This window comes from Microtus oregoni, unplaced genomic scaffold, assembly GCF_018167655.1.
Source record: "Microtus oregoni isolate MIOR12 unplaced genomic scaffold, Mior012 000011F_ref0000422, whole genome shotgun sequence".
NCBI lineage: Eukaryota > Metazoa > Chordata > Mammalia > Rodentia > Cricetidae > Microtus > Microtus oregoni.
In genome coordinates, this window is record NW_024543070.1 from 29,892,587 (window position 1) to 29,918,502 (window position 25,916).

General features: G+C 39.7%; 1 protein-coding gene and 1 non-coding gene across 28 annotated transcripts in view; both read right to left on the bottom strand.

Moving 5' to 3' along the window:
* LOC121453642 (dystrobrevin alpha) overlaps positions 1-25,916 on the bottom strand; it is a 361,338-nt gene that overhangs the window by 203,508 nt on the left and 131,914 nt on the right. The window lies entirely within an intron of this gene.
* On the bottom strand, positions 8,545-8,652 carry LOC121453724. Its single transcript, XR_005975046.1, has one exon. It is a non-coding gene; the product is annotated as a U6 spliceosomal RNA (small nuclear RNA).

Below are 25,916 nucleotides of genomic sequence, written 5' to 3' on the forward strand. Positions count from 1 at the left end.
GCATTCCAGGTAGCTGTAAACATTTCTCTTTGTTAACCACATGGAATTCAACCACAAAGCCCATCCTCCTAAAATAGCACATGTGCACAAATCAGTTATTTGATGCAACTTTTGTTGTTGGAAAACCAGATTCTCATGAATGTATATCTGGAGTCCTCAGGAGAAAGAGGGCCTCGCACAGAATATGCGTAGGTGTTTTCTTAGACAAGGAACTGCTTCTTTTGTGGAAGGCACAGGATGAAAGAGCATTAATTCTTAAATTGTGCTCAGCTCTTGCTCTTCAGAAGTATATTTCTGGCTGGACTAATAGCCTGTGTGTACCACATGCCTCAGTCTCTCATCTGGTGGAAAACAGGGCCTGAGTTATCATTTCCATGTGATTCAGAGGAAACCATTCCTTTTCAAAAATGAAGAGAAAAATTTTCCCTTCATTTATAAAAGAGTTTCACAAAAATCGTTGCTGTCATTATCAATATATTTTATTCTAAATAAAAATTTATAAATAAAATAGCTACATAGAAATTAATACATAAACAGTCATAATTATATACACATAATTACAGTGATATTTTGTTTATGATCTAACAAATTAATCTCTTCTGAAGATCAGAGTGCAAAGCTAGCCACACTAGTTAGCTACAAAGGCCATGCAGTAGTGGTGCACACCTTTAATCCCAGCACTGGAGAGGAATGTAAGGCAGGATGAGACAGGAACTCACTCTCTTCGTTACAATCTAAGGATCTGGTAGAGATAAGAGCTCTCTAGTGGCTGGCTGCTTCGCTTCTCTGATCTACAGGCACGTTTTATTTATTAGATAATAAACAAAATATCACTATGCATAATATAATACATATATATGATTTATATGATGTGTAAATATTGTTATATACATAGTATAGTACTAAGGCAAATATTTTTCAAAACAAAAATTCAAGGAGAGGTATAAAACAATTCTCCGTAGCTGGAAATCTCCTAAATGTCTGGGTTAATGGAAACTGCAGGACATTTCTTACCTCAAGAAGTATGAAGAAATGTGAGTTGTGAAATGAATTCCACAGGCTCATGTGTTTGGGGAGATTGTTTGGGGGAGCCTTTAGAAGGTAGAGCTTTGTTAGCGGAAATGGATTGCTGAGCTCTGGCCCATTTACTGCCTGCATCCTGACTGTGGAGGCAAACTAACTAGCAGGCTTCCCACTCCTTCTGCCATGCTCTCCCTGCTGTGGTGGAATAATTCCCTCAAGCTATGAGACACAATAAGCCCTTTACCCTTTACATGTTCTTTTCCCCCTCTGGTATTTGATCACAACAATCTGGAAAGGAACTCAGAACAAAGCATTTTCACAGCCTTTTAGGAAGCTTGTTTATTTTATGAATAAGTTTTGCTCTTTGACAGTTTCATGCAAGCATAAACTACACTCTACCACCCCATCTCTCTCCAACCCGGTAGACCCTCTCTCTTCAAAACAAATCTCCTTCTCTTATTAAAGACTTCCTCTGTGTTTAACTAGGGCTGTCGGTGTGACCCTGGGTTGAGGACCATCCATTGATTTTGATATAATATTCATAGAAACTCAGTAACAGATTATTTCTTGAGTTAGTCATAGTATGAAACCTAAAAGCAGCTAAAGACCTCTAAATAATTCATTCATTACATGAAAATCCATAGTGGATGACATAGTTTGTATAGAGTTTTAGTGTGTGTATGATTATATAAGATCATGTATTTGTCATTTGGAAAATATTGGTTCTCTCAGAACTACAAATATTCCAAATGCTGACACAGTTCATTTTCAACAATAAAAATTATTGTTGTTAATATAATCATCCCTTTCATCAGAAAAGCATTTCCAAAATGAATTGGGAAACTGTCAAGCTTATAGCAACAGATACAAGTTTCCCCAAAACTTCTAATATTTACTGAAAGTTTGAAATTTATTATTGTCAGAATATTTTCATTTAATTATTCCCCTAAAGTATTAAGCTTATTTCAATTATTTCCAATGAAGTATTTGTCAGATTTCCATGTTTGAATAATCATAGTTAGTCAGCCAGTTAGTCTTTCAAGGAAGCATGTTTTTCTGTAAGAGGAGTCTGACATAATACACACCACAACAATTACACTTGAGGACATTGATGGCACTTCAACATATAGCAACATATTACATGCATGCTTTGCATTTCCTCACAATTACCAAACGATGTGCATCAAGGTTGCAAGATTTGATAAGACATTGTTATTTTTTTGTTGTTGTTTGCTTTTTCCCTATCTATATTTGATGAAGTAAATAATATAGTGACTACAAGTAGAGGCTGTGACACATTAATTTTCAATATGGTTTCAAAATTTTCACTTACTAGGGCTTTTATGTGATCAAGATAATGTCCACATACAGAAGGAAAATACTGGGTTAGGTTTTTATTAAAATACTCAATCAACCCTAGAAGACCCTTGGAGACTTCATTTAGAAAAACATTACTCCAGAAGGAAGGGGCATATGTGGATGGCTGGAAGGTAGCTCTGAGGTAGGACAGAGGTACTCACTGGTGACTCTTCTCTCATTGATTTAATCTTTATTAAATTTTGGACAAGTGGCTTATACCCCAGTTCCCACATTTTTACTACCACACCTCTAAACCAGACTTTTTTTTTCTCTGAATTTTCAGTTTCCAAAGATTAAAAGAATCATATGGTACTGTTCACTGTGATCCCTGGTATCTATACTATCAATTGTTGAGATGAAGATACGATTTTGTGATTATCAGCTTTATTATCAGATGAAGAGTAGAGATGAAAGTCAGCTATTGGGATTTGCTTATTTGACCCAGACCCAAATTGCATTTGACATTTCCTCTGTAAGTATCAGAACCATGAGGACACTTTTGTCCCCTGCTGCGCTGCATGCAAACTTGACACTTTGGCCCTTGTTTGTTGGGTTTACAAACCCGTGTGTAGGCAGTCATGAGCATTTTCTTAGATAAGGCTAGTAACAACACAGGAAATACTGAATTTTATGGCTCTCTTAGTCTCCTAGCCCGAATCTACTGTCTGTCACATCAGGTTTAAAAAGCAGAAATTATCAGGGGGAAGGGGTGTGAATCTATAGCCAGATAGGTAGACGACAGAGAGCCCCAGCTATCTCTTTTATCTAAGGCTAAAAACAAACTCTCTAGAAATGTCTTCTCTGAAATATTGCTACCAGGAGAAGCAGATTCTTAAAGCATGTGCTGAGCTGGAATGCAGGGCCAGCAGTTCCTCAAACCAGCTGGAAGGTACGTGCCAAGTTCTAAGTAAGCAGATAGATTCAGTGCCAATGATCAACTTACCCACCAAGTAGTGCACTATCTGTTAACTTGATCCCCATTTTAAGTATTTAATGGTATCTGAGCACTTACTAATTAATGGAGAGGATCTTAGATCCTTTGTTACAAAGTTTAATTTCAATAAAATATTTTTAGTGTGGTAGAAATGAGATAAACTTCTCAGGTTTCAAAAACTAAATTGAACTTAAGTTAGTTCAGTAATACAGTAATATAGGGATCCTGATAGCTTTTTTCATTGGGATACCCTTGTCATCTTAGATCACCGTCCCAAGTATTATGTACTTTTAGCTCAAATATCAACATTCAAGGATCATTTCCATTGTATATTCATTCTTTGATGTTTTGCCCTCCTGGACACTGTAGGGTAATTTAATGAAGCAAAAATGTTGGCTATCTTTTATTTTGAAAACAGTTTTTGAGTTGAGAGCATGTTAGCAGAAACAACCAGAGAGTGTGGATATTGTTACAAGGTCAGCTTTTCAGATGCAGGAGGTGGCCATCCTTGGCATTCTGTCAAATGGTTACCATGGGCATCATGGCCACCCGAGGTCATGAGTCAGTGACTCTGATAACACTGATCACTTGATACATGGCAAAACACAAACACACTTTTTGAAAACAACAGGAGGAGGTACTTGCTTTCATTTTCCACATTTATTTAGAAGGAACTATACAGATTATCAATAGCTACATTTGAATTTTGTGCATGCATTTATATATGTGTATGCATTTGTTTGAATTATAAACTACATTAAAATACTTATACACAAGGATTTCTTCTGTAAAATGAAACATATGCAGTTGAGGAGCCAAAATGTCAGAAGGTAGAAATACCACAATGAAACAATGCTGTGGTAAGAGCTAGACATGACCTAGGGAGATGAACCCACAGCTCCTCGCTAGCTGAAATGGGACCAGCTTTAATTGAGATTTCATCTCTTGTGAAGTCTACATCTGATCTCACAGATGCAGTGTTGAACAAGATCTACTGTCATTGATAGCTCTGAAAATCCTGTATATGTTGAAATGGTATGTTTGACATACTAGACTAAATAAAGAACATTATTTAAATTAATTTCACCTATTTCTTTTTAGTTGTTTAAAACGTGGCTTCTAGAAAGTCTTAGACCATATAGCTCACATTTTATCTTCAGCAGTCGTGCTTTAGAAGGCATTAGATTTCATTATTGTGCTTATTAACACACACACACACACACACACACACACACACACACACACACAGCATGAATGTGGGCATAGATTAAGAAGAACAGCCATAATAGTGAGCCCTGAAGGTCGGTGAGATGATCTATAGGTACAAGTGTTGTCACCTAAGCCTAATGGCCTGTGTTCAACCTCTGGAACTCATGGTCGAGGTAAACATTGATCCCAGAAAATTGTCCTCTGAACTCCACATGCATGCCATAGTCTACACATGGCATCCTTTCCCCTTTCTATATCTGTCTCAAAAAACAATAAATTAAATTAAAATGAAAAATAATAGTGGGTGCTAAAATACTTATAGGCTTCAGCACTACTTAGCCTCTAAACCAAAGAAGATTGCAGTGCCATCTGCATTGGGAACAGCCACCGTGAACTGCCAATAGACCTCAGCTCGAGGTCACAGTATGAAGGAGCATGCCCTACAGCCCATTTCATTTTAACCACTTTCCAAAGAAGCCAACGGTGCTGTTTGGGTTCTAATAACTCTCTTTCTTCTTCCTGCACTTAGAAAAGAATGCAGTGTGCTTTGTGGAAATGGCTTGGTGACGCTCGCTTGGCTTCCCAGGTCTGTTTTAGACATGGGTACTTGAGAAAGGTTTGTCTATGTTGATTAAGGCCACTATGCACTCACATAGTGCTAAACATCGGGCCTAGTGAGACACTTCAGAAAAGTCAAGTCTATACCTGATTCGTTACTTAAATCAGCAGTCATAATTTCCAGACTTGCTCCATTGTGCTGTTTTGAGTAGCACGTGTTACTGCTACTCAGTCATAGTCCTGACTCTCTTTAGTGTCCAGAGGTCCCCAGTTGCCTTCTCACTACTGCCCAGCTTCTGTCCCATGTTGCAAGTCCCAAGTTTTCCAGCTTTAGTTTGGTCCTAGAACCCCCTCACTCAGTTTCCTCATCTTCTTCAGCATGTACCTTGAGGACTTGGGAGTCATGAAGGAAAAAAAGGAGTCAGTTTGGGGCTCCAAGGTCATCTACCTCCTGTCTTTAAATTTCTTTCATTTATTTTAATATTAACTCTTGATTTTAATTACCATGAGCAGGGGCAAAAGACAAATAACTAGGCAGAGGTGTCATTCTTGTTAGAGAATTCAATTTTTTTAAAAAAGTAGCAGAGCACATGGCTCCTTCCATAGCTGGAAGGAGGAGGGAATTCCCCAAGATGTTCATTCAGATCCACGCACTGTCTCCACTCTGTCACAGACAAATAGCATCGTTGTAGCCTTTAGATTCAGAGACTACCCCATGGTCTCTTGGGAGACTTGTTGGAGAACAGCCCATCTCTCTGCTACAGTCCTGGTTCCCCCTCCAAACAGAGTGACATGAGAAAGTTACTATATCCGCTTGAGGTTATGAGAACATGTCTTTTTTTTTTTAATTAACTGGTTAATATCAAAGGTTTGTCAAATTTTTATCATTTTTTATTAAAACATCACAAGTAGCAAAATATAAACATTTATATAAAGTACCGATGTCAATAAAAATACTTTTCCCCCTCTTATGGTAATCAATTTAAGGTCCTTTCCATTTTGACATTGAAAAGAAAATTTACTGACTTATATTACATTTATTTTTTAAAAGATTTTCTAAATAAAAACATTTTTAAAAATTAATTTATTTTCCATCCCAGCCACAGTTTATCTTCCTTTTTCTTCTCTCAGTCCTTTCCCCATATTCCTGAATCCATTCCTCCTTCATTTCTGCTCAGGAGATGGTGGGTATCACATGGATATCAGCAAAACATGGAATATCAAGTTATTGTAAGACTAAGCACCTCTCCATATATTATGGCAGTGCAAGATGACCCAGTGTGAGGGGTAGGGTCCCAAAAGCTAATGAAAGAATCAGAGACTAAGTAAAAACTTTAAAGACAGGTCATATAGTGCAGGTTTGCCTGGGATTTCTTACATAGCCCAGGCTGCTCTAGAACCTGTGGTTCTCTCAAATTAACCTCCGACATTCTAGGACGACAAGTGTATATGACTGTGACTATTTAAATCTAAATTAATGACAAATATTTCTTAGTAATAAAAAAGTGTTCATATCTGGAAAATACAGCTAAGACAGACTCACAATGTTTGTATAATAATGCCCCTAAATAGCTGATTTCAGGGCTGGGATTAAAATAATATTGAGTAGAGTCTTGCAAATATGGAAGGATCATGTGGAATATACTTGGCTTCATTCCACTATATTTTAAGAGAACTGTGTTATAGCACTGTTTAAAAATAGATTTTTTTAAAAACAACTATTAGACTTTTATTTGTTGTAGATTTATAATCAAGAAATGTAACACACATAAAATTCCTGTATACGCTAAGATTTTACATACTGAGAACAAGACTCCTGTGGATGAAACAAACAGAAACTACAAGGTTGAAGGCCTTGCTACCTGGAAGATTCAAGGTAGCTGATGGGGCTTGGATGAGATTAGTGGAAGAGTGGAAAGTGAGCCCACTGGCCCCTGAGCTTGACATTCAGGAAGGGGTTTGTGGTCATTGGCTGCTCCTCTCTGGCCTCATAGCAATGGCTGCTTTCAAGAGAAGAGGACCCATAATATATCTCTTAGGCATTTTTCAATAAGGAAAGCCCCCTTCTTTTACCATGCGATTTCTAGCATGGTAATATGCAGACTATAAAAATCCAAACTGCCCGGTCATTGCTGGCTTAACCAGGATGAATAACTTCAACAAATGGCAGACTGTACCCAACAAAGGCTTTCAGTCTGTGCTGGTGCCTAGCATTTAGTAATTCTAAAAGGGGAAGTAAAATCATGACTGAAATATGTCATGAGATAAAAGAAACAAGGACAGGCATCTGCATGAAAGGAACTTAAAAATTGTAGGAATTTTCTAATGACAGAAGCCTATGATAAGAGAATTACTTCCAAGAACAAACCAGATATCTAATTCTGTAGCAAGAGAAGGCATTGACAAATTAACTCACATGTGTGCATGCTTCTAAGTGCAAACACACATACGTGTGTGCATGCAAAGTCACCTAATTTGGTCATTCAAAGTCTAAAAGGTAAGAACTGACAAGTTTGAGAATAAGGACAAATGAAACTATTGATTACTTTGTATAGATAAGCACTGATTATTTTTGTCAAGATCCCCTGTTACAGCAAGGTTGTAAGATTCTCTTCACACGCCAACAGAATAAACGTTTGCTTGTGTGTGTATGCATGCATTCTATATGTGTAAGTGCTTATGAGCGTACATTTACGTGGAGGTGAGAGGAGAGGGCAGCCTTGAGGCCATTTCTTAGGCGCCATCCACCTTTGTTTATTTTGGGGACCTACTCTGATTGGCCTGGAATTTGGAGAGTAGGCTAAGCTGATTTGTCATCAAGCCCTAGAGATCCTCCTGCCTCCACCTCTACGGCATTCCATAAATGCCATGATTATAAGCACGTATCTTTGATTTCTCCTGCATACATCCAGTTCTTTTTTTTGGGGGGGGGGAAGAAAGAAATCAAAGTATTTTTATTTGTAGATCATATGATAATATACATGTGTGACCCTAAAATTTCCACCAGGAAACTCTTACAGCTATAAAACACTTTCAGCAAATTAACTGGATACAAAATTATCTCAAAAAAATCAATAATCTTCCTATATATGAAAAGCCAAACAGACTCAGAAACAAATAAGTCCATAGGATGCCTGTCCCTTTCTGAATGGAGATGGAGAAGGAGTAGATGGGAAGGTAGACAGGTGGGAAAGGGGAGGGGTTGGGAGGAGAGGATGGAGGGTAAACTGATTGGTATATAAAATAAATGAAAACGTTAATTAAAAAATAAAATAAAGAAACAAAAGGAAAAGAGATGTTCACAATAGCCTCAAATAATATAAATATCTTAAGATAACTCTAAACAAACAAGTGAAAGACTTGTATGATTAAAAACTTTAAGACATTGAAAAAGAAATTGAAGAAGATATCAAAAGATGAAAGACTCTTACATGCTCATGAATCAGTAGGATTTTTTATAAAAAAATATGGAACACTTCACGAATCTGCATGTCATCCTTGCGCAGGGGCCATGCTAATCTTCTCTGTATTGTTCCAATTTTAGTATATGTGAATTGATATACTATCACTGATGAGTGGTAAACAGGCAGAGAATGGATCATTTAGTTTGAACAGTGAACTTTGTATATTTGTGCAAAGGTATTTGTCTACACAGTTTTGAAAGCTGTAAAACTTCTGGCTATAATTACACTGGCTGGAGTAGAGCCTGTATCATTTCAGGCTGGAGGATCTGGGAGGGGGTAAAGAGAGCCTAGAGACTGGAATGATTTTCACTAAACCTGGGTGATATTCATCTTTCCCCTGCACCAAAGTGAAAATAGATTATGCTATGTTGAAAATAAGTTCCAAAGTCTGTGTGCAGATTCAGAATATGGTGCTATTTGAAGTTAGCTTTCACAATCCAACATTGTTTCATATAGGGTGAAAAGTTCTTTGGTGAGTACCCTGGGGAGTCGAGACAGGACAGCATGGGTGACCCAGAGCATGAATGCCAGCCTGATGTGGGATTCCCATCTGTATGCTGTGAACACCATTGGTTAATAAAGAAGCTGTTTTGGGCCTGTGATAGGGTAGAGTAGCGCTAGGCAGGGTGGGGGGGGGAACTAAACTGAATGCTGGGAGAAAGGAGGTGGAGTCAGAGAGTAGCTATGTAGCTCCACAAGAGACACACGCCAGAACTTTACCCCATAAGCCACAGTTACATAGCAATACATAGATTAATGGAGATGGCCTAATTTAGGATATAAGAGTTAGCCAGAAATACGCTTAAGCTATTGACCAAACATTATTGCAAATAATATGGTTTCTGTGTGATTGTTTCCGGGCTGAGCTGCCGGGAAAAAAATAAAAAACCTCCTACTACTACATCAGTCTATTATTTCTTTCCTTTAGATGTGTTTGTTCATCTTTAACTGCGATTTCTTTGAGTGGTCTGGAATTTTCATATAGATAATGAATGCAATTGCTGGCAATTGCTCTAAGAATACCAGTTGGGTAAGAGATAGGAAGTAAATAAATAAAAATAAAGTCCTTTCTAAAGTGAAAAACCCCTTCCTTTTGACCAGGTTCTATCATACCAGTTATTCGAAAATATCAGTGAGCCCCTAGGAGACTGGCTGGGATGAGAAAACCAAATCAGGGGACCAGATGTTTTATGGGGAAACCAACCTGTAAATAAACCCATGGCTCCTTGTGAACTCCTTATCCTCCCAGCACTTCCTCTTGAAGAATACTCTGAATGTTGGCTTCAGCAATTGTCTGCCATGGACAAGAGAGGAGACCCCTCCAATAGTTCATTTGATGTCTAGCAGGTTTATCAGCTGAGCTCCCCTGGGTGTAGGGCAGCAGCCACAGCAGAAGAATACATATGGAAGACACAGACTATCGCTTCCCATTCTACAACCCCTGGTATTTCAGTATGATTCCTCTGTGGTCTTCAAAACACCTTCACTGGAAGTGGCTTTTCCTTGTCCTTCATATAGATCAGGATACACTGGGGAGGGTTAAGCCTCTAGTATCCTGGTCACTGTGGTGGCAATTAGGATTCAACTCTAAAACTTACTATGAAATATAGAACCTGCTGGAAGCAAGAAGAGCATGTCTAGGAAATGCAGACACAATTAGTGAAGGTACTGGCTATAAATTCAGACAGAGAACTGTAAAAGCAAGGTGAAGAAGAGGCGGGGAAAGAGGGAGAGGGCGAGGGAGCTGGAGGACCATGGAGGGAGGGAGGGAAAAGGAGGGTCTTGCTGTTACCATCGACTGGTAAAAGTCTACTCCATTTTCTTAGACTTGCCATGATTACAATGAAATGTTAAACTCACGAGTAAATACACCCCTAAGCTATGGCAGAGAGCATGCTGCACTAGGCCCGTGGACGCCTCATTCTGGACTAATGCAAGCCTTTTTCTTTTCTGCATTCTCCAGTGTCAGCTGTTCTTTTATTTTGATTCCCTATAATTTATTACATTTCCGGCTAATCCCGTGAACCCCGTAAGAACTAGTGACTTTTAAGAGAAATTGTATTAGATCAGAGTTTAACGACTTTGAAACAAGTGGTTTAGTTGATTTGTCTTGCCAACGGGGGCTCATTAAGAATGTCCGAACTAAGGGGACTCTCATGCAGTTGCAGATTACATTTAGTATTGGAATACTTATTAGTTATTTCGAGCTTCTAGACTGAGGTGTGAACAGAACCCCTGCTGAAAACAAGTGGGACTGGCTCTCAGTCTCTAGAACAGAGTACAGCTAGGCTCAAACCCTTGCAAGAACTAAGCTACCAGGCATTGTACAGATGACGGTATCTGTCACCCACTGCACGTTAAGAGGAGGAAGAAATGCAGAGGAGCTTATGTCAGGGGAGGCATCAGCAGGTCTTCCCAGCAGCTAGGGTGCATGGCATCATATATTTTGCAAGACAATAACCATTGTAGACGGAATAAATGAACAGATTTTGGAGAAGACACTGACCAGTAAATGCATTCTGGATTTGATAACAGGAATTGGAGACAGCGAATGAGCACACTCTTGGTGGGAGATATAAGGAAATAATTGCCAAGCGGTTTAGGCCTATGCATGTAGACCGCAGCTAAGATGGAATGATTCTGGATTGGTGAAGAGAAGGCATCAATGATCCCAGAGGTGACTGCAGGTCAAAGTCCTCTCAGCTTTAGCACCTCTGGACGTCCCTGTTTCTTCCTCCTTTCCACCCCTCTGGAGTCTCTGCCAGTTCATCGGTGAATAGCCTTTCCTCTCACCTCCTCACATACCCAGGCCTTTTCTTCTGGTGGTGATCTCTCTGCTTTTGTCTTTCTCCAGTCCTTCTTTCTAGCCAAGCCCGATTCATCTTTCGGTGCCAATGGTAACATCACTATTGCAAAAAGACCACCGGATGTGCTGTGCCTCTTTTTACTGTGTCATTTTTTCATCCTGCAGGTTTCTTTTGCATCATGTAGTAATCACCTAAATATTACCAGTCTTCCTGGCTTATGGAAGATCTTTGAAGTCAGAGACCTTGTCTATCTGTTGCTGCATTCCCACTATCCACCCCAGCACTGGGGATATTCATAGCTGAATAAGTTAAACAGATTGGATGAGTATTAGACACTAACCTGACTAATGACTTCAAACTGGGTATTCTGGAAGAAGGTATGAAGCCTATGTAAAAGATGATTGCAGACTAACTTCTAAAAGCTGATCATAGATGCAAAGGGTGCACCTTGGCTTTATGAGAGGATGTTCTAATAGTATCACGAGGAGAAGATTTAAAATAATAATAAACACTCAAATGACTTAGAATTCTTAGGCTTATAATAGATTACTAGTATGCGTTATGATTTAGAGGCAAATTCTTATCTTATGGTAAGAAAACTACTCTGCTGGCATATCTCCTTCAGCTACTTTACTAGAGAAAACACCATTTCAGCAGAACTGAGCATCTGACTCTACACACTGGTTTTCTGTTCTTAAGGGACATAAGAATGGACACACAGTAACTGCCTTCAGGGCCTGGGATGGCGTCTTGAAGGTTCATTCCATTCTAGAAAAATGAACAGCAAAATCACAGGCTAAGAAACTGAATTTTCATTCTATTTTGAGGTAGAGATACTGGATACAAGTCTAAAGATGACTAAGAGTGTCTAAAAGGGACACGATCTAATTACCACCATTGCTATAAAAAGATCATGTTCCAAGGGGAAAAGCAGGCTCAAGGCAGGTGTGGGAAGGCCACAAAAGGGAAGCACACTCTTGCTCCTGAGCCTCTTTCTTGAGCTGATTCACATAGCTGGTACATGCCCCTTGTTATAGAAGGCACGCCTGACTCTTTGGATGTTTTAAAAGGTCCTTCTTTAATTTTTGGCCGTAAGTCTGGATGGTTATAAGGCGAAGGCTTTCTCTTCAGTAATACTGTTTTCAGGAAGTGGGTATTTGATCCTCTGGGCCAGTTGCCTGAAAGCAGTGTGACACAGATCGTTGCAGTGACCTCTTAAAGACAAAGGCACCTGCCATTTGACTCTGGAGTCCGTCTGCACACGTGACTTTATTCAGAGGTCTTGGGCTCTTCTTAGTTTCTTTTTTAAAAGGTTTATTTCTGGTTTTAGTTGTGTGTATGGGATGCTGGCAGAGGTTAGGACAGGGTACCAGGCCAGATCACTTAGAGCTGGAATCACAGGTGGTTGTGAACTGTACAGCGTGGGTTCCGGGAATAGCATCTGGGCCCACTGGTAGAGCAGAAGCCACCTGCTGAGTCATTTCTTCAGTCCCAATGGCCCCCTTTTATAGCCCTGTGACAAGTGTCCAGTTGGAGTTAAGTAAAATATGCAAATACGTGCCCAGAATGGTAAAAGTAACATTGAAATTTGTCTTCAGACTAATGCCATGTTTATATCATATCCTACTTCAAGAGACAGAGTGAAGTCAGTTCGACAAAGAGAGTTTAAGATTTCCTCATATCCTATGTGTTGGACAAGAGACAGCATAATATTGAAGTGAGAAGACTGTGTGACTAAAGAGAACTGGGAGGAAAAAAAGAATTGTAAAGATTCCTGAAAAAGAATTTAAATCAGAATGCAAATAAAAATTAATCTGGGGTATACAAGAAAGGAAAAAAGAAGGAGCATCCTAATAGTCAAGAATTAGAAAGGTAAGATTGTAAGCATAAGCTATTTGTAAAAAATAATAAAAAACATTTTATAAAAATCTTTATTTCTACAGTATTTTTTTTCTTTATAGTGTAACAGGCAATTAAAGAATTTTCTCTACTCTTTTGTAGCTAAAATAGTGCATTTGAGGTGAAAATTATTCACATAAACTATTTAAAATTGGAACAACATTTAACACATGTAAATGTCTTTGGCAGAGAGTCCCGGAAATTAGGCTCTATCTTTAGTAGAATGAGGGAAGGAACATGCCGGAACCATTGCTTTGGCCACAACTTTACCATCCCTCCAGGAAAGCTGCCAGATCTTCGCAGCATGTGGACCTGTGAGAAGCAGCTCCGCTCGTCTCTGAGCTCAGGATATTCTTTCACCCAAATGAGCATACCCTCTTAAGAGCTAATAAGTAGATAGAAGTAACACTTACCCTAGGGAGTCACGATGCTGTCTGCTTTCTGGATAGTAAAAACAAACAGATAGATCTACCAGTGAAGGACAGGAAGAGGGGGCAGAGCAGAATGGAGGCGGGAGCCTATCCAGAGAAACCCCAGCAGAGCGTGAATCAGAAGAACTGAGCAGGGCATTGGCTTCAGGGATGACTTCAACAATGGAACACTTTATGGATCGCTTCCTAAACTTAAAGCAAAGAACTAAGCAGAATCAATAAGACCATGTCCTCAAGATATAAAGATGGTCCAAACTTAGCTTTTATGAATATATTTTTAAATGTTTGAAAAATATATGTGTCTCTATGTGGTTGCACATAATTGCAGGTGTCCAGAGAGGCCAGTTTAGGGTGTTGGCTGCCCTGGGGCTGGAGACCGCTGTGAGCCACAAAGTAGGCGCTGGTGACTAAACTGCTTCCTTTGCAGGGACAGTACTTTTTCTTAACTGCTGTGACATCTCTCCAGTCTCAAAAGTACATTATTAAAGATGAAATTTTAACAAAATATTTTAAAGGCAGTTTTAAAGACATTTGCCTCCAGAATCCTCCACTCTAATCATGAATTTACATAATTTACTTTAGTTATTATTATTTATAGGATAAATAAATAATATTTTAGTCAAGTTTTAATATTTTAGATAAGTTTTCACATAGTACAGGCTGACCTTAAACTTACTATTTAGCTGACATGAAGTTGTATGTAGCCGACATTATGATGAGCTGATTTTTGGGCCTCTACCTTCTAAGTGCTGTACTTACAGGTGTAAATTATGTCCAGCCCTAATTCATTTCCTTTAGCAAAGGAAAAAAGAAACAAATCAAGACAGTAGCTCCAATAGGAATGTCTAATGCCCAGCAGTTGCGCTAATCCGGAATGGGGATGCGGCTTCCCAAAGGATCTGGAAGAAGCAATGTTCGTTGTCTTGACAGGTCTGCAGCATCTACACTTGGAAGAACAGTGAGTGGAACTAGAAGCCCTAAAGCCGCATGAGCATGCATATGCGTGCCTCTCCCCACTCTCCGGGTCTACACAGTCTGTTTCAACCCCCTGCCTGCCTGGCTGTCACTTTGCTGCTCCCCTTCCCCCCTCCACACTGTACTAGTCACCTCACTTGGATATTTAAAATGGTTTCCTGAGTAGTCCCTCCACCTTCACTCAGTTCCCAATTCAACCCCTTCTTCACATAAAGCTGGTGCTGGAGGAAAACACGACCCCATTGCCCTTCCTTTCTTTTGCTTTTTATCGGTTTCCCACTTGTGCCTTTAGAGAAGACTGAGAGGCCACATTGGTCATATAAGTCCTTGCCAGCTCTGCTAGCTTCCTTCCCGTTATCGACATTCAGACCCCCAGTGTCCCTGCAACACTGGCTTTTGTATGCTCCTTATGTGCCAAACTAAACCCAGCACACCCTTTGCTATGTTGTTCTGTCCTCCTGAAAACTTGCCCATCATGCACCTCTTCTCTTTGCTAGCTCAGCTCCCATCTTAAGCCTCAGGATTTATTGTCAGAAAGATTTTCCCTCGCTTCAAGCTAGCTTAAATTCCCTTACTATTTTGTTCATGAAATTGATTCCCTGTCTCCAGACTCATGCATTCATGTAGGCGTGCACCTCAGTAATACGGTCAAGGATCTAGTAGGCACCAGTCAACTGTTCTAAGACAGAAAGGCCCAGCCAAGCTCTCATATGACTTACATTAGACTCCATGTGCAATGAATGATCTATTTATCCATATATCTGTTTAGTAGAGTCCTTTCTTTGGGGGCTGTGAGCTCTATCAGACTTAGGTACAAAATTAGAATCTGATCAGTTTTCTAAGTGCTTTAGTGACTGAAGTAATTGTAGAAACCAGTCCCAAACGCGTTGGTGTTTCCCCCGCTTTAGAAATAAGTGAATCAGCAGGATTAGAAGGACCACTGGCTCTCTTCCTCTCATTTTCCTGGCTCCCATGCAGTAAGACTTTTGATACATTTCTAGTCAAAGGACAGTGCATACAGGTGGTAGCAGCCGTCTCTATACCTGGCCCTCTAGAAGCTTCCATATACGCTCACTGTAATTTCGTCTTTAGATTTTGGACTAGAAACAAAGGACTCTGGACTCCTAGAAGATGGGAAAATTCTAAAAGGAAAGGGCCTTTGTTGCTGTTATTGCGTGGAGAAACACCTCCTGCTGGTCAGGGATAACTTGGGTATGGGAGGAAACACACCCTATTACCTGCAATCTTTCATGCATGTGGATTAGCTAAGGTTGGAATTTAAGGATACAAGCCACAGAGGCACAATGCCATCCCATTTTGTATTCTATGTGTATTTCTGCAAAGGGGACTAAGTACAGCTCATCTTACCGTCACATTTGATCTATAAAAGTCAAATATCTTTAATCCTAGCAGAATTCTGTGACCTTTCAATCATTAACTTTGTCAGCTGCAAGTGGAGATTTGTAGAGAACAATAGACAGTTTAAATGCATGGACCATGCTTTAAAAAAATAGTTTTTACAAAATGATAACTGATGATATAATGCTTTTAAAGTAGAAGCAATTTAAGATATGCATCTTAATCCAAACAACAAAAACCTGTGGGAAATCAGGTTGTGTAAAAGTTGAAACTGCTATTAATAATCCTCTAGTCAATGTATGGTATTTACCTAATACCTAAGAGTGACTATGGGCATTATATAACTAACACTAGATAGAAAATAAAACTTTATCCCTAATAATGTACAAAATATGACATAATTTCTTATTGTTTATGTGAGCTATATCCTTCTAATTTTAAAAATATAAAATTTAAACTGCTCATCTAAAAGCAAGTTTATTGGTAATTCTAGAGGCCATCATTTAAGAGTATTACAGACCTAACAGTAATTCAAGTAATGTACAATATTCAGTGTGAACATTTATCATCTAATGAAGAATTTTATATCATTATTTGAGTCATTATGAAGAGCCCATTACAACAACCTTTTAACATAAGAATTAAAGGTTATGGGTTGCTGAGAAAGCAGGAAGTAGACTCAGACATGACCTCAAATTCTCAGCCACACTAGTGTGCTGTCACATAGCTACAGCCCTAGGACTCTGTGGACCTGCTGGAGACTCTGAGTTCAGGGAACGTCTGGGCTCCATCATGAGATCCTGTTTGAAAATGACACTAAACAGACAAACAAAAAACAACCCAAATCCACAAGAACCAGAAACTCAACCCTTGAAGAACTGCCAGCTAAGTAAATACATATATCATTTACTGGGGAAAAAAACAGACCATATGATTCTTTTAAAAGCAAAAATAGGAAGCAGGGGTTTCTTTTTCCAGCTAATTTTTTAATATTTAGCTGAAACTAATAGAGTATGTGATTGAAATTTTCCTAGAAAAAAATAATGAACAAATCAGATACAATTCTTCACAAAATGACCACAGGAATAGGAAATAAGTAAATGATATAAATCAGATTTTAAAGTCAACAGAGATGAGGAAGCATTTGGAGTGCTTTTGGTCTCCCACTCTTAGAGTTTTCTCCTATTAGGGCCTTTCAGAAAATACCGGGAAATGGAAGAGACTCCCATTTTCATCTATAACATCTTCTGGATATTGCTTTCTCAGAGCTCGTTTCTTGTGTTATAATAATTTTGTCATCCTCCTACATATCTACTACAGATACAACATTTGATACCCATTGAGGTTTAATCCCCCGTATCTACATCTAGAGATACATACGAGTAGATTTTAACATGAATCAGCATATATAGAATTGAGAGAGTCTGCTCTATTATTGAATTTAATATCTTTATTTAATTCAGAGCCTAAATCTTCATATTCCCCATGTCAACAGTAACTCTCAATTTCTTGCTTCCATTCTAGGGTAAGATTAATAGCACTTTCCAGACTTTGGCAATACCATGTACATGCTCAAAGACCTATACACACATTTTGTTAGTAGTCATGAGCATTACTGTAGTGGCTGTATCCAGGTCACTATAGCATCAGGCATTGAGGAAAATTAAATCATTCACTCAGCTAAGATCTCCACACAGTGTAAAAATATGTCAACATCTTCCACAATCATAATCTAGAAACTATAGGCCAGTTTTATAAAAATTATTCTTCTTAGTATAACAATGTGAATGTTATGTTATAAAAAATTTATGGAAGAAATAAGCTTGAGAAATTTGGGCAAGGACAGTATTCTCTTCCAGTGTCAAAGTGATAAAAGTTATTACGCTGGATTGTAACCTCAGCGCTGTGTACAAAGAACTTCTAAAGGGCAACAATTAAAAGAAAAAATGCCACTTTGAAAACACAGTCAAATGCATAGTATACATTAAACTATGCTCTTGGGTCCAAGGGACACTGGAAGGAATGTGACGAGTTGTTTAGAGTATTACGCCCTTTTGTATTTACTGAAATAAAGAGCTCCTTGTGTGAAGGGCTAAGCCTTCTGGCAAGCGCCAGGAACACTGGAAACGGTGCTGCCAGATACATTTTATATCCATATTAGGCTGAAGACCAAAGACCGGGTGAAATGGAATGAAAATCGTGATGTCCTCTGCTGATTCTGAAGTGAGGCACTAAGTTGTGTATTTCTGGACTATTCCTGATGGTTGCAAGTACACATCTACAGTGACTAAACAGATCTGAGCTCAAAAATAAATCCAGAGATGCTTAAGTGACTACAAAAATCCTTTAGAGCCATTTGCTTCCCTTGTAGGATTTGGGAGACGCTGGAAAATCTGTAGTCCAGACAGCCCTTTGAACTGATGGTCATGTTTCATCTACGGTCTTTAGAAAAACATTTCAAAATTTCACTTTAAACTGAGTGTGTGTGTGTGTGTGTGTGTGTGTGTGGTGAATGTGCGTAAGTGTGTAGATGGTACTCTCAGAGGTCAAAGGTGTCAAATTTCCCCTAAGCTGAAGTTACAGAGCTGCCTCAGTGAGTAATGGGAGCTAACTTTGGGTGCCCTATTAGTGCAGTAAGCACTCTTAACTCCCGAGCCATCTCCAGCACTTCCGTTATTTTATTAGTTATGGTATAAGTTTATTCTCTCAATACTTCAGATAACAAAGTTACAAATTGTCAAAATAACTAGCACTTACAAAAAGATCCTTTTAATAGTGATAACCCCCCATGCTCCACACAGCTTTGTGGGCCTTTTAGCCCCCTCTCCTTTATTTCTTTATAGGTTTCATCTCTGTGTAGACATCATCAGAGCTTACTAGGAATTCCAGAATGAGTAGAACAATTGGATACAGGCTAGGATCTGGCAAAGGGAGCCTGAAACGACTTCCTCTGATGGAGTTTGGCTTCTTTGTGAATTTAAAATATCTGTTTTCCCCCTGTCCTCTTATCCGCCATAATCAGATTGGCCATGGGGAGAGGCAGACAATTGGGGGAGAGCATCTGAACGCACACTGAAGAGGCAGGCGCCAAGGCTCCTGCTAAGAGTGGAGAAGCGGCATGCTGGCAATTCGGCTTTGGGGGACAGAAGCTGATTTTTTTTAAAGGTTTACTTTTGTTACTTTTGAATTATGTGTGTATCTATGTACAGGTAGGTGCACATGAGTGCAGGGGTTCATAGAGTTCAGAAGAGGCTGTTGGTTCCCTGAGAGCTGGTGTTCCAGGCGATCATAAGCTGCCTGACACAGATGCTGGTACCGGGAACTAAGTTCTGATCCTCTACAAGAGGAGCGAGTTCACTTAACCACTGGGCCAACACTCCAGCCCCACCAACTGATTTTGTTTTACAGGTATTGGAAGAGAACACTTAAGAATGTTTGTGGACTCAACAAATTATGCAATTACAGAACATTCAATGTGAATACAATTATATTATGATTTAATATTGGCAATTAGCTTTAAACAGTGGAGCAAAGAAGAAAGTTAAGAATTTTATCACAGTTTAGTTACCTTTGTGGTATTGGGGAATGGTTTCTCTAGGGCCTTGCACAAGTTAGGCTCCTACAGAGCTGCATGCTCGGCCTTAATCCTGTTTCTTTTTTTTTATAATGTAATAAAAATTATGCTTAAAGACAAAAATGATATGCAATTCAGATGCTTTGGCCTATAGCCTAGACAATGAAATTGTGGAAATGAGTGATTTTGGTGCCAACATTTCAGTTTAATATACTTTTGAAGGTTCTTTGCAAAGAAATAAAAATAAAGATATTTTCTTAAAGACATGCCATTTGTGGGAATGAAGATAAATAAGAATCAAATTAAGCAGCACATAGCTGAAGTGTCTTTCATCATATTGTATTTGAGATTAAGGAACTGGAGAGACGCCACTGCCCATCGAGAGCCATCCTTGTAGATTCCCATCATACTTTAAGAACATAGGAATATAAGCACATATATTTTAATGAATTCTAACATTAAATTTAAAACTGGAAAAATGTATTCTCCTAATGTTAAACCTTCAAAGTAGGTGGGTACATGATTTATCAATGTAAGCAAAAACAAGAGTTCTGGCACCAGTGGCTGCAAGCAGAGATGCCCTGAGTCACTGAGATGATGATAAACTTTGAACTCTATATTGGTGTTCACATTCCCTTTGCTCACTAAAGACTGACCATGTCCCCAGATGAGAAGAATGCTGCCAGAAATAGCCACCAATCATGGCTCTAGCTGAACTTAATACCCAGGGATGTTTTGAAACAGACTGTACTGAACGATGGCACACTACTTAAGGCATGGGTTCCAGGTGAGTGATGACAAGCTAGGAACAGGGTGGTGCTGTGACATTTCTGGGAGGGTGGAAGCTCTGTGGATAAAGCTACTTAGCATGCAGTCAAGAAATATGATTCCCCAGGAAAGCCTGCCTGGAGCGAAGGGAAGCTGTGTTCCGAGTTCCCTCCTCTGAGGCAGTAAGCCTATAGACTCAAATAGCATTCAAGCAGAGGCCAGGGAAAAGGCTTGATAGGTGAAGACCCTTGCCACACAAGCCTGTGGGTTAAGTTTTATACCCAGAATCTGTGTCGAGGTGGAGGGAGAGAACTGACTCCACAGAGTTGTCCTCTGATCTCCACACACAAGCTGTGACATCCCCAACCCAACATGTAACAAATATAAATATGTTTTATAAAAGTGCTCTAAGTAATAAAGAAATGCTTGTCATCAAATCAGAAGCCTTTCTCTTGACCTGTAGAATCCCAACATAGAGGACAAGGGTCGGTTGAGTGGGGACTCTCACCTTTGATTTGGGCAACTTCTAAGTTCCCATTGTCAGTCCTGAGTGTATTCATTCTTGTCATGGGGATACATTTGATTCTGCTACAGATGCACCAAGTTCCCAGAATGCTTCAGTGGCCTGCAACAAACTACAGCAACCCATACATATTGTTTGAGACACAGCTACTAACAAGAGTTCTGGAGATGCTATGATCGTACACAATAACATCCCCAGGAAGAATATTAATACCTCTTTAGATGGGTGAAGGTTTGCCAGAATGTTGTTCAGTTGGATTCTTTGGCAGGGATTATTTTTTAATTCTCCCATTATAAAGATGAATAAGTTACTCTGTGATAAAATTTGCTATGTCTCTACTATACAACACTTGTTCTTTCATTCTGAATCTTCTTTATACTATTCATCTCCAAACTAAAGTCACAAATCAAATTACTTATGCTAAAACACAGAAGCAAATTAAAAGCGCTTGGTTACCTGGGCCATAGTGTCCAGATGCATTGACATCTGATGGAAGGGAGAGAGTTTGGTCAAGGGGTTGGTTGGCTTCTTCCAGTAAAGTCTTCTGCTGTAAGTGGGAGGATTGGATAGGCTAACTTTTCATACTGTTGTTCTCAGAAATGGCCAAGTTTAATGATTGCTGTGGTCACATGCATTAAGGAATACCATGTGAAAGGGCAGAGAGCAATTTAGTCAGGTTTCAGAGAGCATTGGCAAAGGCCAAAAACAATAAGTGGAAGAATTTTCTAACATTCAAAAATATCTCTTCTATCATATATTGCTCTGTTAAGTTCTATGGTGAGTTCCCAGTATCGGAGAGGACAGTTTCCAGTATTTGATTATACCGAAGATTTTATTTGATCAACTAGTGGGCAAGACAATGTTTAATAAATAGTATTAGATATAACACAATGAATCATTATAGTTATTTTCAGGCACAGAAGTTGTTGAGTCCTCAGCATGCAGTTAAAGTCATCCTCACTGTTACTCTGAGCTTGCACTCTGTATTCTATAACTTCTATACATTTTCTACATGTGCATTGATCTTCATGTTGAGTTTTACTAATCATGACAGTCAGTGTTTTTTACCATATGAGATATTCAGTTATTGGTGAAACCTTTGTCTTCAGCGAACAAGTACACAATTTGACATGACAAATAAAATGTCAACGTTCTTCTTAAAAAAAATCAGAAGAAGCCAAACCAAGCAACAGTCACAACAAAACCAAACAAGCCTCCTGAAATGGATATGTGATATAGGAAGTCTTTCTGTATATGTGTTGCTTTTATTAGTTAATGAATAAAGAAATTGTCTTGACCTGTGATAGGGTAGAGTAGAGCTAGGCAAGGAAAGCAAAACTGAATGCTGGGGAAAAGAAGGCAGAGTCAAGAGAAGCCATGTAGCCCCACCAGAGACAGATGCCACTGGATGGAACTTTACCCAGTATGCCACAGCCTCATGGCAATACACAGATTAAAGGAGATGGGTTAATTTAAGATATGAGTTAGCCAGAAATATGCTTAAGCTATTGGCCAAACATTATTGCAAATTTTCTGTGTGGTTATTTTATGATTCTAGGTGGCCAGGGAATGAACAAGCATTTTATTCATTCCTACGACAGATATGTCCTCTCTATATGATGAAAATGATTTAGAAGTCAACAGAAAAACAGAAACAAACCAGAAAAAATAGTAGAAACAGAGAAAAACAAAACAAAATAAAAAACCACAAGGAAAGAAAACCCAAAACAAGTCCTCTGTTTTAATATCTGATGCAAAAATAGAGAACCGTCCTTTTAAGGCTAGGTGAGGTTAAAGACTGGAGGGACCCTCTGTTCTGGGAGGTGAGAACAGGTAGGCAAAGCATGGTGTCTAATAAACAAGTTTATAACATTGGCCGGAGCATCACAGGGTAGGAATCTGCATCTAGCTTGTGGTCAGTTTGGAGCAGTATTTGATACATGTTTATAGGATGAAGAAGAAGTGTTTGCACTGGCAGTGAAGGTCCTCCTTGATGACACTAAATTTTACAGGCAAAGTGATAGTCCCCAGTAGAACAGGAAAGGAGGGGAAGTAAGACAGAGACCAGCTGCTGGATCGGATACCAGTACAGGACAAAACCAGGATGAATGATATATTAACACAAAAATGCATACAATAATTGGTATATCATTAAAATAAAATTGCAAATCTATCCATAGATGTATTTCTGCTTGAGACTGCCAAAGACAACGGGAGGCTGGATTAAGATGGGGAGTCATTCAGGGAAGCCAGCCAAAGAACCACACAGCTGTTACTGGTAGAAGGAATGGGACAATCTTCAAGGTACAAAGAGGAGGAAGCTGCTGATCACACAATACTGATAATACAGCAATAGAAAAGGGACTATTATCTCTGATTGCCCAACTGTAGGTTAACACTCATTTCTGAGAACTTGATCTCAGCAGAGATCTGCACAGAAGGCTTTTAATGGAACTCTTAAAAAACACAATTATGGTATTTTAATCCACTGGATCAGGCAGAAAAAAAATATCTGTACTACTGTCCTAATCCCAACCCCACAAATCCCAGGGAAATAGGCCAAATAATAAAGAAAAGACATAATCAATTGCATTGTAACCATATTCGGAAAGGTCAATGATTTTCCTTACTTTGCACAACTAACATACACTAATTAAATAATCAAAAAGTGTTAGTTAGGACTGCAGGGGAGACAGCAACCGAGGTGCTGAGAGGCAAGTCAGAGAGGAAATTAATACTGACTTCTTCTTCGCCATATGCCAGGCATTCTATTAAGTGCTCCATATCCATGATCTCATTTAATTCCTCAGGATCCTTTTCAGCTGGAGGAGACTAAGTGAGCAGCTAATCCAAGGCCAGCAGGCCTTTGAGGGTGGGCTGAGCTGCTGAGACCTGCCCGGTCATGCCAGTGTTCACTCCGGTACTTAAGGGAAGATCCTGGGGCCAAACGTGACTGTGACCAACTCACAGTAAAAGGCTCCGATGTAGGCACCATTTTTTGCTGTAGATATATGAGGTTAGTACTCTGCTCTCAACATTTGAGCAATCCGGTGAACTGCTCCTACTCTGATGGAAGCTTACTAAACCATTCTCAACTTCTGCTTTCTTCTCTCCATCTGCCAAAAGGGGACACTGAATGTACACCCCACACAATTGTCCTAATGTTGCTTTCATTAGCCATTATATGCTGACTCTTTGGCATCAGAAGTTTTTTTAAATTAATTAACTAATTTTATATCCCCAACATAGCCTCCTCTCTCTCCTCTTTTCCCACTTTCTCTCCCCTTTCCTCCACCCCATTACAGCACCCTCCATATTCACTCAGAAAAGGGCAGGCCTCCCATGGGTATCAGAAAGGGAAGACGTATCAAGCTGCTGTAAGACTCGTCACCTCCTGTATTCGGACTGGGGAAGGTAATCCAGCATGTGGAATAGGTTCCCAAGAGCCAGCCTAAGAGCTAGGGACAGATCTGCACCCATTGCCAGGAGTTCCACAAATAGACCAAGCCACACAACTGTCACATATATGCAGTCCTGTGCAGGCTCCCTGGTTGTTGGTTCAGACTCTTGAGTTCCCATGAGCCAGGCTAGCCATTTCTGTGGGTTTTCCTCCAATGACCATTACGCCCTTGGCTCCTATGATTCCTTCTTCTGCTGGACTTATCAGCAGGACTCTCCAATGTCCTTGACCTAATGTTTGGCCATGGGTCTCTGAACCTGCCTCTATCAGTCATTGGATAAAGGTTCTCTGACAACCAGGGTAGTTATCAATCTGGATCAAAGCATGGCCAGCTCAGGCTCTGCTTCCACTACAGCCAGGAGTCTTAGTTGGGGCCATCCTTATAGACTTCTGAAAGTTTCCCTTACATCAGGCCTCTACCCAACTTGGTAAAGCCCCCCCCCCCCTTTTAGTCATCTCTCTCAGTACTCTTCCCCTCCATCCACTCCCCAATCGTATCAGAAGTTGTATGTTTATTTGTTTTATGAACTTAAATAATTCAAGTTCATTATTCCTGAGGAAGAACTGTGCCTGTGCCCATCACAATGGGCACCTCAAGTTCTGGGGTAGAGACCACAGTCAGCAGGGTGTAGCTGGGTGGGGCTTCTCTGAGAGCTAGGATTTGGGGCTGTTTAAATATTCAGTCTAGTACTATCTGAGAGCCAAGTGTAATGCATGCTCAGTAAATATTTTTGCCATATTTACATAATGTCATGGCTTGAACATGACTTGAGGCCTTCCTGGACCAACAGTATCAGCACACATACAAACTCACAGAGACAGTGGCAGCATGCACAGGGCCTGCTTGTCTAAGCCAAATAAGGTCTCTGCGCTGAGAGGGGGAGCAGACAGAAGCTCCTGTCCCTAGCCCAGAAGCTGTCTCCAACTGACAATTGCTTATGAAGGAAGAATTAGTTTTCTCTCATGGAGTCTCACTGGGCATACAAACCACACTGAAGGATCAACCCCATGCTCAGCAGTAGATGGCTAATATAAAACAAACTTAGTGGTACTTTTGGAGGTTTTTTTTTTGTCTCACAATGTTTTGTTTGGGATTTATTTTTCTTTCCCTTAGAGAGCTTTTGTTTATTTTTCAGGCTTCCCAATTTTGTCTTTTTAAAAAATTATTATTTTATTTTATTACTTAAAAAATTATCAATCCAAATTCCCACTTCCTTCCCTCCTCCCACTTTCCTCCCACTCCCTCCACACACCTTCCCCCCACCCCCTCCAATCTTAAGAGAGGGCAAGGCACCCTTCCCTGTGGGAAGTTCAAGGCCCTTCCCTCCTATATCCAGGCTGAGCAAGGTATGCATCCAAAGAAGATAGGATCCCAAAAAGCCAGTACATGTAGTAGAGACCAATCCCAGTGCCATTATCATTGACCCCTCAGTCTACCCCAACTGTCAACCACATTCAGAGGGACTAGTTTAATCCCATGCTCATCCAGTTGGAGTTGGTGAGCTCCCATTAGCTCAGGCACATTGTCTCAATGGGTGAACCCCTCATGTTCTTAACTTCCTTGCTCATACTC